This window comes from Mesocricetus auratus, unplaced genomic scaffold (assembly GCF_017639785.1).
Source record: "Mesocricetus auratus isolate SY011 unplaced genomic scaffold, BCM_Maur_2.0 Super-Scaffold_100004, whole genome shotgun sequence".
Classification (NCBI taxonomy): Eukaryota; Metazoa; Chordata; class Mammalia; order Rodentia; family Cricetidae; genus Mesocricetus; species Mesocricetus auratus.
In genome coordinates this window covers 93,556,148-93,570,145 of record NW_024429189.1, presented here as the reverse complement: position 1 = coordinate 93,570,145, position 13,998 = coordinate 93,556,148, and the positions used below count along the sequence as shown (strand labels likewise).

Sequence of the window (13,998 nt, the reverse complement as noted above, 5' to 3'; positions counted from 1 at the left end):
GTTATAGTTACAATTTTCCACCAATCAGGATTCAAATATTACGGGATTTCCTTAAGTATTTCATCTTTGTCAATTGACATACAATGCAAGTTTTTCAGTCCAACAAATCAGATTCACTTGTTCTTTTTGTTGTTAGGAACAGCCATCATGTTTCTAGAGAACTAAACATGCATAACGCCTATTTCTATGGTTTAAAGATGAGGTTGATCAGCTATTGGAAGGTTCCCAACTCTCCTAGGGCTTGGGAACCTGAACTTTGTTTCACCCTACAGCTAAAATGGAGTCTGAAGTAAAAATGACAGTACTTAGGATGGGTGGTTTTTTTTTTTTTTTCTTTTGCCTGTTCCCAACACTGGTGACCAATGTTAAACACACCGGTAGAGAATGAAATCACTACCACAAGCTGGACTGTGGTGGTGCACGCCTTTAATCCCAGAATTTAGGAGGCAGACACAGGCAGATCTCTTGAGTTCAAGGCCAGCCTGGTCTACAGGGAGAGTTTCAGGACAGCCAAGGCTACACAGAGAAGAAAAAAAAAAGATCACTACCACAATCTTGGAGCCAAATTTGAAGCAAGCTTTAATTAAATACTGGTCAGAATGATGGACTCTGGCCAGGGCCACCTCAAGGTTCCCAGGAAATAGCCCTGAGTCACTTCTTGCAGAGGTTTAAAAAGGCAGCCCCACAAGGCCACCATATTTCCCATCAGGTCTAATCAGGGGCAACCATAAATCCTGACGCACTTCCTGCCTGCCCACATACCTCCCACCTACATATGATCAAGCACATCTGGTGTAGTTGGGTCAAACAAATTTGTTTAGGGGAGTGAAAAATGTGGCTTGTTATCTCCCATAAACAATAGCCTCCAGCATTTCAGGAAGTATCTGTACTTGGGTAAGGGACTTACAGGTAAAAGGCATTTTTATTTCATGGATCTCTTAGGCACAGTAACAAAAACTTGAAACATAACTTTTGGCTCTCAAACAAGTATCATCCTGATGCTATTTATAAGTCTACCAGTCATGCCACTAACATACAAAAGACATGCATAACTTGAAATATTCCAACAGTTTTAAGGGTGTTACACTAGGAAACTTCATGAATACCAAATATACAAATATAAATTCTAATAAGTCACTAATAATGCCATAATTTGTCAAACAAAATTCATTACATACTCAGCAACTCATTATCAAGACCTTTTATTTATTAAATAAAGCAACAAAGCCGGGCTTTGGTAGTGCACGCCTTTAATCTGCTAACTGGCAGCAGCTGAAAAGCCTTAACCCACAGTGTATGAGGGTTTCCTGTAGCCTCGCACATGGAGCTTCCCCCAATACCAGTCTTTCCCAGCCTCTATAAACTCTAGCCCCTCCCCTAGGCCTCATGTAGAATTGCTAGGTGGTAGGCAGCAGCTGGATACTCAGGCAAGAACTCATGCCTTACTTCACCCCTCTATACTGGGGTGAGGGATGGGGTGCAGTGAGGTAGAGGTAGAGATGTAAGCCATCTAGAAGCCCAGCTTGGATGATCTTTTGCAAGAGTAACATAACATGAATGCCCCAAATTGCTTGACTCACTAGATAGACCCTTACAACAAATGCACATTGGACTATATGAATAAGAATTAATTATTGTCAGGCATTATGATGCATGCCTATAACCTCAGCACTTGGGAGGCTGAGGCAGGAGAATCGTGAGTTCAAGGCCTACTTGAGCTACAAGGCAAAACTCTGTCAAAAGAGAAAGGAAGAGAATGCAAGGGGAGAAGAGGACATAAGGGGAGGGGAGGGGAAAGAAGAGAAGGGGAGAGGAGAGGAGGAGAGGAGAGAAGAATGGAGGATACCCAGTCATTACCTCGAATCCATAGGGGACTAGAAGCAGCAGGTGTGTGCTGTTCACACTTCCTCCTGACATTGACCCAACCTGGGGCTTGCTCAGTGTCAATCCTCAGGAAGACGTGAAGTTATAGCCTTTCGTGTCATCTTGGTAACTGGCGCTTCTTTCCACGTCTGAGTTCCCTTTCTTGTGCACAGGTTAGTCCTGATTTATAGTGTTTAGCTTGATTGTGCCTCGAGTTTCTAGAATTTAAGAATTCTCTCTGCAGCCGGCAGTGGTGGCACATGCCTTTAATCCCACCACCCAGAAGTTAGAGGCAGGAGGATCTCTGTGAGTTCAAGGCCAGCCTGTTCTACAGAGCAAGTTCTAGGGCAGCCAGGGTTGTTACACAGAAAAACCTTGTCTCAAAAAAAAAAAAAAGAATTTGCCTTGCTTTTCCAAGTAAGTCAATGATTTTGAGGCCTTCTATTTTATGAGATATGTCTGTATGTCTGTATACACTACTGTATCTGGTTGGCATGCACTTATTATTCTATTGTGCTAAATAAAGTCTTCACATACCTTAGCTTTGAGTTTTGATGACTCAGTAGGCAAGTTTTCAAAGAGCTCACTAGTGTAACATGTCTCTCTGATGAAATTTTCCATTTTTTTCTTCAGCTGGGCATGTTGGCACTCACTTTTAATCATAGTACTCAAGAAGCTGAGGTAGGAATATCTCTGTGATTTTGAGGCTAGGCTGACTTACATGAGTTCCACAACAGCTAGGGCTACGGAGAAAGACCCTATCTCAAACAATCAAATAAACAAACTTACAGAGTTTAAACATGTTAGAAAATAGAATCAAACCAAGAATCTGGGTACAGTCCAGAAAAGATAGTTAACACTGGATGTTCAATACATGCCAGACACTGTGCTATATATTTTATATGCTTATGCAAGCATTGAAGCATTTTTTTGCAGAGTAGGAAACTGGCCAACAATGGTATCAATTAAGGTGGATCTAATTTCAAGAAATGAAAACTTACAGAGAGTGGTTAATACTAAAATTTCTAAAAAGTTAATGGGAAAAAAACCTGAAACGCTTGGAGATCTTGGGTCCGCAGATTCTAAATCACCAGGGGGAATGGAGGAAAGGCTCTGCATTATAAGCAACTAAACACGATGGCAGTGCCTGTCTGCAGCCCATACTTTGAGAAGTGGCTGCTTAACCACACGACACTTACTGCTTACCTAATGATAGGCTTGAAAGTGGGTGATTCCAGGACTGATTTAGCAGCTCCACAATTTTCCCCAGGACCAGGATGCTTCTCATCTTTCTGATGTGCATCACAAGAAGCTCACTCTGTGATCTTGGGCTGTTTCTTCGGTCACTAGATGCCCACTGTGCTCCAAGCCATCACATACTGATGCGTCTACAAACATGATTTCCTTCTCTGAGGATGGACACGTTGCCGGCTGACAAACACAGAAAAGAAGAGATGGGGTAGATGTAAGAGAAGGTAGGAGCAGAGGGCAAAACCACTGAAGCTGATAGGTAGGCAGTACACAGTATCTGCCAGAGCTGAGAAACAGCTAGGATTGAAAAAACCTGGGTTCGAAACTATCTCACTTCTGTGTGTTGAGTCAGCAATAGCTGAGATGACTTGAAATAATCTCAGCAGATGGGTTAAGACTACGATGGACCTAAGCACTCTCTGATAACTTGTTCTATACCAGCTTGAAGAATCCATAAACTATATATAAAAAAGGAAAGGAGTCTGGTTCAAACCCAGAGTTGAAGAGCCACATAAGTAATATCTTAGTTAGGCTTTCCATTGCTATGACCAAACACCTTGACCAAAGAGCAAGTTGGGGAGGAAAGGGTTTATTAGGCTTACACTTCAGCATTGCTGTTCATCACTGAAGGAAGTCAGGACAGGAACTCAAAACAGGGCAGGATCCTGGAGGCAGGAGCTGATGCAGAGGCCATGCAGGGGAGCCGCTTACTGACTTGCTTCCGCTGGCCTGCTCAGTCGGTTTTCTTATAGAACCCAGGACCATCAGCCCAGGGATGGCATCACCCACCATGGGCTGAGTCCTCCCTCAATGATCACTAAATGAGAAAATGCCTTACAGCTGGATCTCATGGAGGCATTTCCTCAGCTGAGGCTCCTTCCTCTCTGATGATTCTAGCTCATGTCAGGCTGACACAAAACCAGCCAGTTCCAAAGATTCTGCTTCAGCAGAGAGCCAATCTTTTTTTTTTTTTCTGAGACAGGGTTTCTCAGTGGCTTTGGAGGCTGTCCTGGAACTAGCTCTTGTAGACCAGGCTGGTCTCGAACTCACAGAGATCCGCCTGCCTCTGCCTCCCAAGTGCTGGGATTAAAGGAGTGCACCACCATTGCCCAGCCAATCTTTTTTTTTATTCATTTAGTGTGTGTATATGTGAGTGTGGGATATGTATGTATGTATGGATAGTGTGTGTGTGTGTGTGTGTGTGTGTGTGTGTGTGTGTGTGTGTGTGGTGTATATGCGCACCGGTAAGGCATGCACTCACAGACGACAGAGGAGGACGTCGGCTGTCCTGCTCTGTCCCATGCCTCCTTACTCCTGTGAGACAGGCACTTTCCCTAGTGGTTACGGTACACATGAGGCAGCCACACTCAGCTTTTTATTTGGGTGTTAGGATCTGAACACAGGTTCTCATGTTTCCACAGCTTATGCTCCTTGTTTATCTGTTTGTTTCTGAGACAGAGTCTCACTATGTAGACAAGGCTGTGACGCCTCCTGGGATTAAAGAATGGGTAACCATACCCAACCTTCAATACAGTTTACCTCATCCATCTTCCATTTCCTCCCTCCAACCTCACCCACACCCAGGACTCCCCCTCCCCAAACTTATCTCTTGCTTCATGTCTTCTTTTTAAAAATATTATAAATAGCTCCCTGAATCCAATTAATGCTGATCATATGCACATGGGGACGAGGCTGTTCACTGGGGGTAGAGCAAAGCTATCAATGGCCACATCCTCAAAGAAAAGTGACTCTTTCTGGGATGCTTTGATTGGTAAATGTCTCCCATAGTCTTGGGGGTTGGTTGTAGCCAGCTTTCTTTGGCCGTCAACCCCTAAATCATGACACGGAGACTTATCAAATTATGAATGCTCTGTCTTAGCTTAGGCTTGTTTTTAGCTAGCTTTTAAAACTTAAGTTAACCCATTTCTATTAATCTGTGTACTTCACTGAGACTCATTTACCTCATCTATGTCCAGCTTTCCTGCTTCCTCCCTGTCTGGCTCCCCTTTTCTCTCTGCCTGCCAGCCGCGCCAAGCTGTTGTCCATTCAGCTTCTTATTAAACCAGTCAGGTACCTTAGGCAGGCACAGCAACATATCTTTACGTAATTAAACAAATGTAGTATAAATAAAAGCAACACATCTGCCGGGCGTTGGTGGCACACGCCTTTAATCCCAGCACTCGGGAGGCAGAGGCAGGTGGATCTCTGTGAGTTCGAGGCCAGCCTGGTCTACAAAGCGAGTTCCAGGACAGCCTCCAAGACAATACAGAGAAACCCTGTCTCGAAAAACCAAAAAAAAAAAAAAGCAACACATCTTTACATAGTTAAACAATTATTCTATTCCACATCATTTCCCCCTTTTGGCCTAAATAAAAACGAAAGGTATTAACTTTAACATAATAAAACTACTTACAATAAACACAGTTACCAAGTAAGAATTACATTTACAATATCCAGGCCCTTTTGCACTTGACAAATATGGAGAAATCACTGTATTTACCCTATCTTGATGAGTCCAAAGCTCTGTACCTAATTTACCTTCTATCATAACTAAGGAAAACTGAGCTGGGTGGTGGTGGCACATGCCTTTAACCCCAGAACTCAGGAGGCAGAGGCAGGTGGATCTCTGTGAGTTCGAGACCAGCCAGGTCTACAAGAGCTAGTTCTAGGACAGCCTCCAAAGCCACTGAGAAACCCTGCCTCAAAAAAAAAAAGCTAAGGAAAACTGTAAGTTTCTAGTCTTTAACTCCATCAATGCCCCAAGAAGGATGTAATACTACCTGAGTAAACAGAAAGTACAGAGCAAACAACTTCCAGAACTATAGAAATGACAAACACATCGTCTGCCTGGATAGTTACCCAAAGTTCCTCTCCAACATTGGGGCATCCATCTTCAGCCTACAGGCCTAGAATATCTAGCAAACTTTTCGATGAATCAGGAATTTTTGAAGGATTTCCCACCTTGTCTTGGCAAAGTTTGGCAGTCACTTTCCTTTGTGCACTACATGGCCAATTTGGACACCATACTGTCAGCCGTCAACACAAGGATAGATAGTTTCTTGCCCAAATGCCTAGCTTTGCCACATTAAAAGCAAACTCCATATGGAGGTTCTTCAATGCCCATCATCCTTTTATGAAGTAGATTGGTGCTGTCAGGAGGAACAGAAATGTCTCACTGTCATGAAAAGCCTTAGGTTATTAAACATCATAAATTCTGTAAGTCTCTTGTGTTTTTTTGTTTGTTTGTTTGTTTGCTTTTTTGAGACAGGGTTTCTCTGTGTAACAGCCAACAGCCTTAGCTATCCTGGAACTAGCTCCATAGACTAGGCTGACCTCAAACTCACAGAGATCCTTCTGTCTCTGCCTCCCAAATGCTAGGATTAAAGGCATGTGCTACCACCACCTAGCTCTATAGGTCTCTTAACTGTTTGAAGATCACCTATATATCTAAATATATCTGTTTAACCTTGAAACATACCTCATTTGATTACAAATTTGATTATTCTAGATGACTAAATACTAACTTGCATTCTTTAATTATATATTACATTTTAAATGAACTACACAAGTACAATACCCCAAACAAAAGTAGAAGCATACATACAGTGTAACAAAAATAAGTTTAAATTTATATTGATATACCAAAATCCATGTAAAAAATTTGAGGTTAATAGTTGTCTTTTCATCCTACATTCTTATGTCACCCCATAAACAATGACAAACATCCATAACCCACTGAATGACCAAAAAAGCACCCACTACTCCTCTTGAGAATGTGGGTATTGTATTCTCTAGATTGCTTCCTGTTGTCTGGGGGGAGGTGATGGTGTATTTAGAGAACCCTGAAAAAAATGAGATTATGGTCAAGTCCTGGGAAAACTAGTTGTATTATTTGTTGTCCAGTGTCAGAACTGTTGTCATGTAGAGGTTCAGTATATATGTCACCTCTCTTGTAATTTTTCTTGGTTTATTTCTTTATATGTATAGCCAAGCTTTTCAGAAGGTCTTCCCTGATTAAACCTGATCTCTATTAACCTTGAAGGAATCCACAATCTTTCATTTCCCATGGAAACAAAAGCATAACCTTTCCCACAACGCAATGCATTTTCTGAATTCCATTTTAAAGTTAATATAGCCTTAAAGTATCTAGGCTGGTTTAATTCAGCAATCCCTTTTTACATCCCAATGTCTTTCAGCAGCTGTCATTCTCTTATTAGCATTCAAGTAATTCAAAATCAACACAACACTACACAGGATCCAGACTCCCTATGTATTTCCCATCTTTACTCTCTCTTTAAAGACTTTATTATTTGAAAACTATTTTTCCTATGACTATCTATACACTCTTCTTTTCTTTCTTAAGTGCCCACACACATTTTTAAATACACTGTAACTTATTTAGAAGTTTTTCCATCTGTACTGATTCATTGTGTACCTATAGAGTTCTCTGATCCTGTAAGCCAAATCTTTGCTCTGGTGACTGACTCTGCCCTGCTGGAGTCCATGAGAGCTGAGCTTTACAGTCCTACCGGTCCTAACTGAGAGCCACATTTAACTGAGAGATGCATTTAACTGTCCCAGACCTAGGAAGTTGGTGCCTGCACTGTGTCCATTCTCTCTCTCTCTCTCTTTCCAGCATCCTCAGGCCAAATGTGGAAATTGAGGGTTCTAATTGGAATACTTAGTCCCCAGCTGGTGATGCTAATGGTCAGGTTTAGGGGGTATGGCCTTCCTGGAGGAACTATTTCACTGTGTGGTGATATATTATTTATGAAGTATCAGAATGCAAAGCCAGTCGACCTAGTTAGCTAGAGAAGCTAGGCAGTGGTGGTACACACCTTTAATCCCAGGACTCAGGAGACTCAGGTACATGGATCTTTGTTAGTTCAAGGCCACACAGTGCTGCATGAAATTGATCCAGTCTAAAAGAGAAACAGCTCAAACAAAGGTGATCTCAGCACTTGGGATTTTTTTATTTCTCTCAAACCACAGGATTTGAGAGATTTTAAAGGAAGAAGCAAAGGGTCTCATGTGAGATTTATTCTCCAGTCATGCTGAGGAAAGGACAGCCCTTTCAGCCTGCGGTAGAGGTAAGAACCAGTGGCCTGGCTGCTTTGCTTTTCTAACCTTCAGCTTGAAGCTTGAACTCCAATATCTGTCTCTGGGTCTTTCATGAATCATGTTACATCCCTGGGAATAAACTTTGAGAGCTTAAGACCTTGCTCCACCTGCACCCCTATCCTCCCCCACCCTGCCTCAAGCTTCTAAATTATGTGCTTTTTATAGCACCAATCAAGCTCTGAAAGAATGTTATGACTTTGTGTTTTTATGGTTCCTTTCCTTTTAGATGCCATTTATATGCATACAGGTGTTACCTCTTGTGAGATATTGGTGTTCTGGTTTGCCTCTGGGCTAAACTAACTGGGAATGAATTTGTAGGTGCCAGGTACTCAGCCTTATCTGCCATAAGATCTGGGCCCCAAGAATAAAACTAAAACAAACTGTAGTTGCAGGCCACAGACAAGGATGGTGCACAGGCACTGTAGTGTAGACAATGATATCAAGATGGTTCCTTTGTGTTTCATCCAAGAGCCAAAATTTAACATATTATTTAACTAATTGCTAGGAAAGGATTTTCTAGTTACTTTCATTTGTACTCCGGTGGTTTCCAAGTTGGGGAATGAAATTTTCAAAATCCAGAAAAACATAGAGACTGTGAGGGAACACAGTTCCAGAGGGCAATTCTGAGAGAATCTACCTTGTGCCTATTTATCTATGCTATGGACAGAGAAGGGCCTACAAAATCTGGAGAATCTTTAATTTATGAGGCAGATATTCTGAGAGTAAGGGGAGATCTGTTGATAAATGTACAAGGATAGCTGGTATAAATAAGGTCTGTCTCTGGCGACAATAATGATGAGGTCCCCCACCCCCTAAGTATGGCATTATTCCAGTAACACTAAGATCTTAGCCAATGCTATTACAGATTTGTTGTTCACTTTATCTCAACAAGACTCAGCTTCCACAACATCATTCACTTGTATTTTAAAACAGAAGACTTTTTCAGTCTTCTCTTTTCCTTGATTGCCTGCCAGACATTGAAAGTACATCCCTATTGCTGAAGAAACCACAGTTTTGACACACAATTTGCAGAATCCCAGCTGGATCTGAACTGGAAGCCTCCTCCTGAGCTCTCATAGTACTTGAAGTTGCTATGCAAGCTGCCAAGGGTGGGATGCCTATATACCATAACAGTGACCAACATGGCAATATATAGTAAAGATATAACAGTGGCACTTCTGTCTTGGTAGTAACCAACAGTTGTCCAATTGTATTTAATGTCTGCTCAACAGGAGGGAAATTGTGCCTGATAGTGTAAAGCTAGCCAACTACCTATGGCTAATAAGATTTTGTACCTTAGTGGAGAATGTACCACTGACATTTTCCAGACCAATATAATTCTTAACTTCATCTAGATATTTACCCTTATACCCACAGATAAGAGTAGCTCTTCCCCAGTTGATACATTTAGAACACAACGCCTATATCTAAGGCCCAGAGAACACTGAGGAAGAGAGGGTGGAAAGACTGTAACAGTCAGAGACTCAGGATATGTGCTGTGAGATAAGAATCTTCTATACAGGATAAGGAAGCTGCACCCATGAAACCTCAACAATATGGCTGCTCCAAGAAAACCTGAACAATGACAACACCGGGTGGCATGCTACAGCAGATGAAGGAAATCTCCTGAGGTCCAGGATGAAGAACTACAGGCAATTAACAACTCCTGAGAGAGGGATAAATAATTTTCTCTAGGGAATTACCCCCCTAATGGATATCCAATAAGTGGTTAGTCCTAAAAGCATATACATACAAACAACACTAAATAGATTCAGCAGGCTGCACTTATATTTATTAGAATATATATGTCACAATAATAATTAAAGAAAATCAGGCCATGAATTTGAGAGAGGAGATATGTTTAGAGGGAAATAAGGGAGAGGGAAAACGATGTAATTATATTTTAATTAAGCAACAAATAAAAGTAATGTGTCCAAACCATCCCCAATTTTTTTTTTTGGTTTTTCGAGACAGGGTTTCTCTGTATTGTTTTGGAGGCTGTCCTGGAACTCACTCTGTAGACCAGGCTGGCCTCGAACTCACAGAGATCCTCCTGTCTCTGCCTCCCGAGTGCTGGGATTAAAGGCGTGTGCCACCAACGCCCGGCTCACCATCCCCAAATTTTATGTTGAGGAGAATACAGAGACAGAGCTGTTAGCTGTTCCCAAGTCATCCTCCTTCCTCCAAATAAACAAGCAAAGAAGCTCACAAGTAGCCAGGTATATTGTTGCATGCCTATAGGCCCGGAACTTGGGAGGCAGAGGTAAGAGGATCAAATGTTCAAGGTCATCCTTGCCTGCAGCCAGGACAACTGCTTCTGTAACACTGTTTAGCTACTGATTTTCTTGCCCTTCTCAGACCCAACTGGAAGAGCCTGGTTAGAGCACTGGGCTTTAACAGCCTCATACCCCACCACCATGGAACCATGGGCACAAGAAGTCTGAACTGAAAAGAATATGGGAACATAACAAGGCTTTCCACCTTAAGAAAGAGCAGGTTGCAGCTTCCTCGAGAGGGAAACAGCTGTTGTACAGATCATTTCCTCTGTCCTGAGGAAGGACAAATGTTCTTGCACATAGAATATTCCTTTCCCAGACAAGTATGCTGGCAACAAGCCTTTTCATTTTTTTAAAAGCAATTTTACTCTGAACGAGCATATCTCAGGTTTAATGTATTAAAATAAACAATTGCAAAATAAATAAATGAGTAACTTATTCTATAATGGAGTCCACTTTCGTTTAAGGAATAATTTCTGTCAACCCCATCCTTGCTTTTTCATAAACAGGGTATATAAGCAAGGCAACAGTGTTCACTCACATTTTATGAATACTCCTAAGTGAACTGCAGGATGCCCCTGGAGAAGATTGTAGGTTTTATGTACAGCTGCTTTCAAAAATAAGGCACAAAATAGAACCTTGCAATCCAAACAGAAATCAAATGGCTCCGGGAGTCCTGTACAAGGTGTCCTTACACAACTCTGCCAGGCAGATGAACCTCTCACAAAGAGTAAGGGTCTGCCCTCAGTCAGCCTCAGCAAGGCGACCTGTGCAGCAGAACCTTCTGCAGTGCTTGGTGTCTGTGCTGTCCAACATAGTTGCTCTTCTCCAAGAAGGCTATTGGACATTTGGAATTTGACCACTACAGCAGCAAAACCGAGTTTTTAATTTTATTTAACTTCAACCAGCTTAAATTTAAAGACTGCTTGATTGGACGATGCAACATAAAAGCTAAAACAACAGAGGGAAAAGTCACTTTTGATTCAATGAGAAACCTGGCAATGTTTGCAATGTTTGGTGTGTGTGTGTGTGTGTGTGTGTGTGTGTGTGTGTGTGTCTGTGAGAGAGAGAGAGAGAGAATATGTGCACATACATGTATGTGAGTGTAAGTGAGTGTGTTACTTAAGATTGAACTTAGGACCTCTCAAATACTAGGTAAGTGCTAATCACTGATCTATCTCCCAATCCCTTTTTTTTTTTTAATTTAAATCTTGAGACAAGGTCTTGCCCAGGCTGGTCCTGAACTCACTCTACATCCCAGGCAGACCTTGAATTTGTCAATTCTCTGCTTATTCCTCCCAAGTAGCTGAGAATACAAACAGGCCTGTAAATGCCCTTAGTGTTCATGGGACCTTCCAGACCCTTCATGAGCTAACTTCCTGTCTCTTCTTGCTGTCACCCATCAACTCTAAGACCTTAGTCCTTCAATTCTCTTCTTTCCCTCAGTCCCAGTAAAGAGACCTTTCTGACCCGACGGTGATGGCGCACACCTTTAATCCCAGCACTCGGGAGGCAGAGGCAGGTGGATCTCTGTGAGTTTGAGACCAGTCTGGTCTACAAGAGCTAGTTTCAGGACAGCCTCCAAAACCACAGAGAAACCCTGTCTCGAAAGAAAAAGAAAAAAAGAGACCTTTCTTGGTTTATTTTTCATTTGCACCCAATCCCAGGTCCTAAATTTCTAGTAATTGTATTTTGTTGAGAAGAAAAAGGCAGCTGGGGAAATAAGCTACCAAATTAAGACTTTATATATACTTTGTTGCCCTGATATCAGCTTTACAGACTCTAAGTCAATCAGTAACGAACAAGGAAATGGAGGCAACAGTGCCCAGAAACTGACTTTTCAGTACATTCCTCTGTTTTTCTAACCACATCACTTTCCAAGAAGAAACTACATGCTTTCTTGCGCTGATTACATGTTGGTTCATTGCTCCTTAAGGGAAAAAGTAAGAGTTCTTTATGTGGTTTGATTTACTCTATTTATCATTCCCCTTTTCTCACACTAGGAATTGCACAGGCTAGACCACAGAGAGTCGGAAGTGGCATGGGAAAATCCCCGCTAAGATCTGGAGTAATTCTTTTTTTTTTTTTTTTTTTTTGGTTTTTCGAGATAGGGTTTCTCTGTGGCTTTGGAGGCTGTCCTGGAACTCACACTGTAGACCAGGCTGGCCTCGAACTCACAGAGATCCGCCTGCCTCTGCCTCCCGCGTGCTGGGATTAAAGGCATGAGCCACCAACGCCCGGCTGGAGTAATTCTTATCATCAATATAGTACCATACTAACCCACCCACTCCATCTGATTTGATCACCCTTCTTCCTCTCTCCTCTATGCCTGAGGAGCATCTATGGCTCAGAGGCAAGAAAGAAATCAAGTATTATTTGAATAAAGGTAAAGAAATTTAGGAAGGAAAAAAATGAAGTACCCTTTTATCCACTCCCTGTGTGTGTCTGTGTGTATGTCTCTGTGTGTGTGTGTCTGTCTCTGTGTGTGTGTGTCTGTGTGTATGTCTCTGTGTGTGTGTGTGTCTGTGTGTATATCTGTGTATGTATGTCTATTCCTTGCTAAGTACTGAGAATACTACAGACAGTGAGGGAGACCCAGCTTTCCCTGCAGTCTCCTGAGATCAGACAGGCAGGGAGTGGGAGTGCTTCCTGGAGGAGGGACTGTTGTCTGAGCATCCAAATGAGCAGTGAGAATAATCTATATTAAGAAATAGATGATGGGCTGGGCGGTGGTGGTGCACGCCTTTAATCCCAGCACTCGGGAGGCAGAGGCAGGCGGATCTCTGTGAGTTCGAGGCCAGCCTGGTCTACAAGAGCTAGTTCCAGGACAGCCTCCAAAGCCACAGAGAAACCCTGTCTTGAAAAACCAAAAAAAAAAAAAAAAAAAAAAAAAAAGGAATAGATGATGGTTCCAGGTGTAGTGGTACACACTTTAAATCCAAGCAAGCAAAGGCAGAGGAAGAGGCAGGCAAATCTCTGTGAGTAGATCTGCCAGCTTGATCTACACATGGAGTGGCAAGCCACCCAGAGGGTACTCAGTAAGACACTGTCTCAAAAAACAATAAACAAAACAAAAAAAAAAAAAGAAAAAAAGAAAAAAGAAATAGGTGGTACCAAAAGTCGTAGACTAGTCAACAAAAATCGTAGTGTCAGGAAACCTCATTGAGAATTGTTGGTCAGAGGAGTTCAAGAGTTTTCCAGAGCTGTGCAAGCTACTGCTATTGTCCTGTGAGTTCAAGGTCAGCCTGGGCTCCAAGAGCAAGTTCCAGGACTGGTTCCATAGCTACACAGAGAAACCCTTTCTTGAAAAACAAAACAAAACAATTAACCCCCCACCCCCCAAGACAAAGAACGACTGACAGTGAGGTGCTCAACCTAAATCAATCATCTACAATACAACTACTATACTTTAGCCTCAGAACATCACAGAACGGGGGGGGGGGGAGACTGTATAAGCCAGAGGCATAGGATGTCTGCTGTGAGGTAA

At 42.2% G+C, this 13,998-nt stretch overlaps 1 long non-coding RNA gene across 1 annotated transcript; it reads right to left on the bottom strand.

Annotated features, from left to right (window-relative positions):
- Positions 1-1,789: 1,789 nt before the first annotated feature.
- LOC110340632 lies at positions 1,790-3,764 on the bottom strand. Its single transcript, XR_002382432.1, has 3 exons — positions 3,717-3,764; positions 3,070-3,294; positions 1,790-2,081 (listed from the first exon to the last, which is right to left on the bottom strand). It is a non-coding gene; the product is annotated as an uncharacterized LOC110340632 (long non-coding RNA).
- Between the last annotated feature and the right edge of the window lie 10,234 nt (positions 3,765-13,998).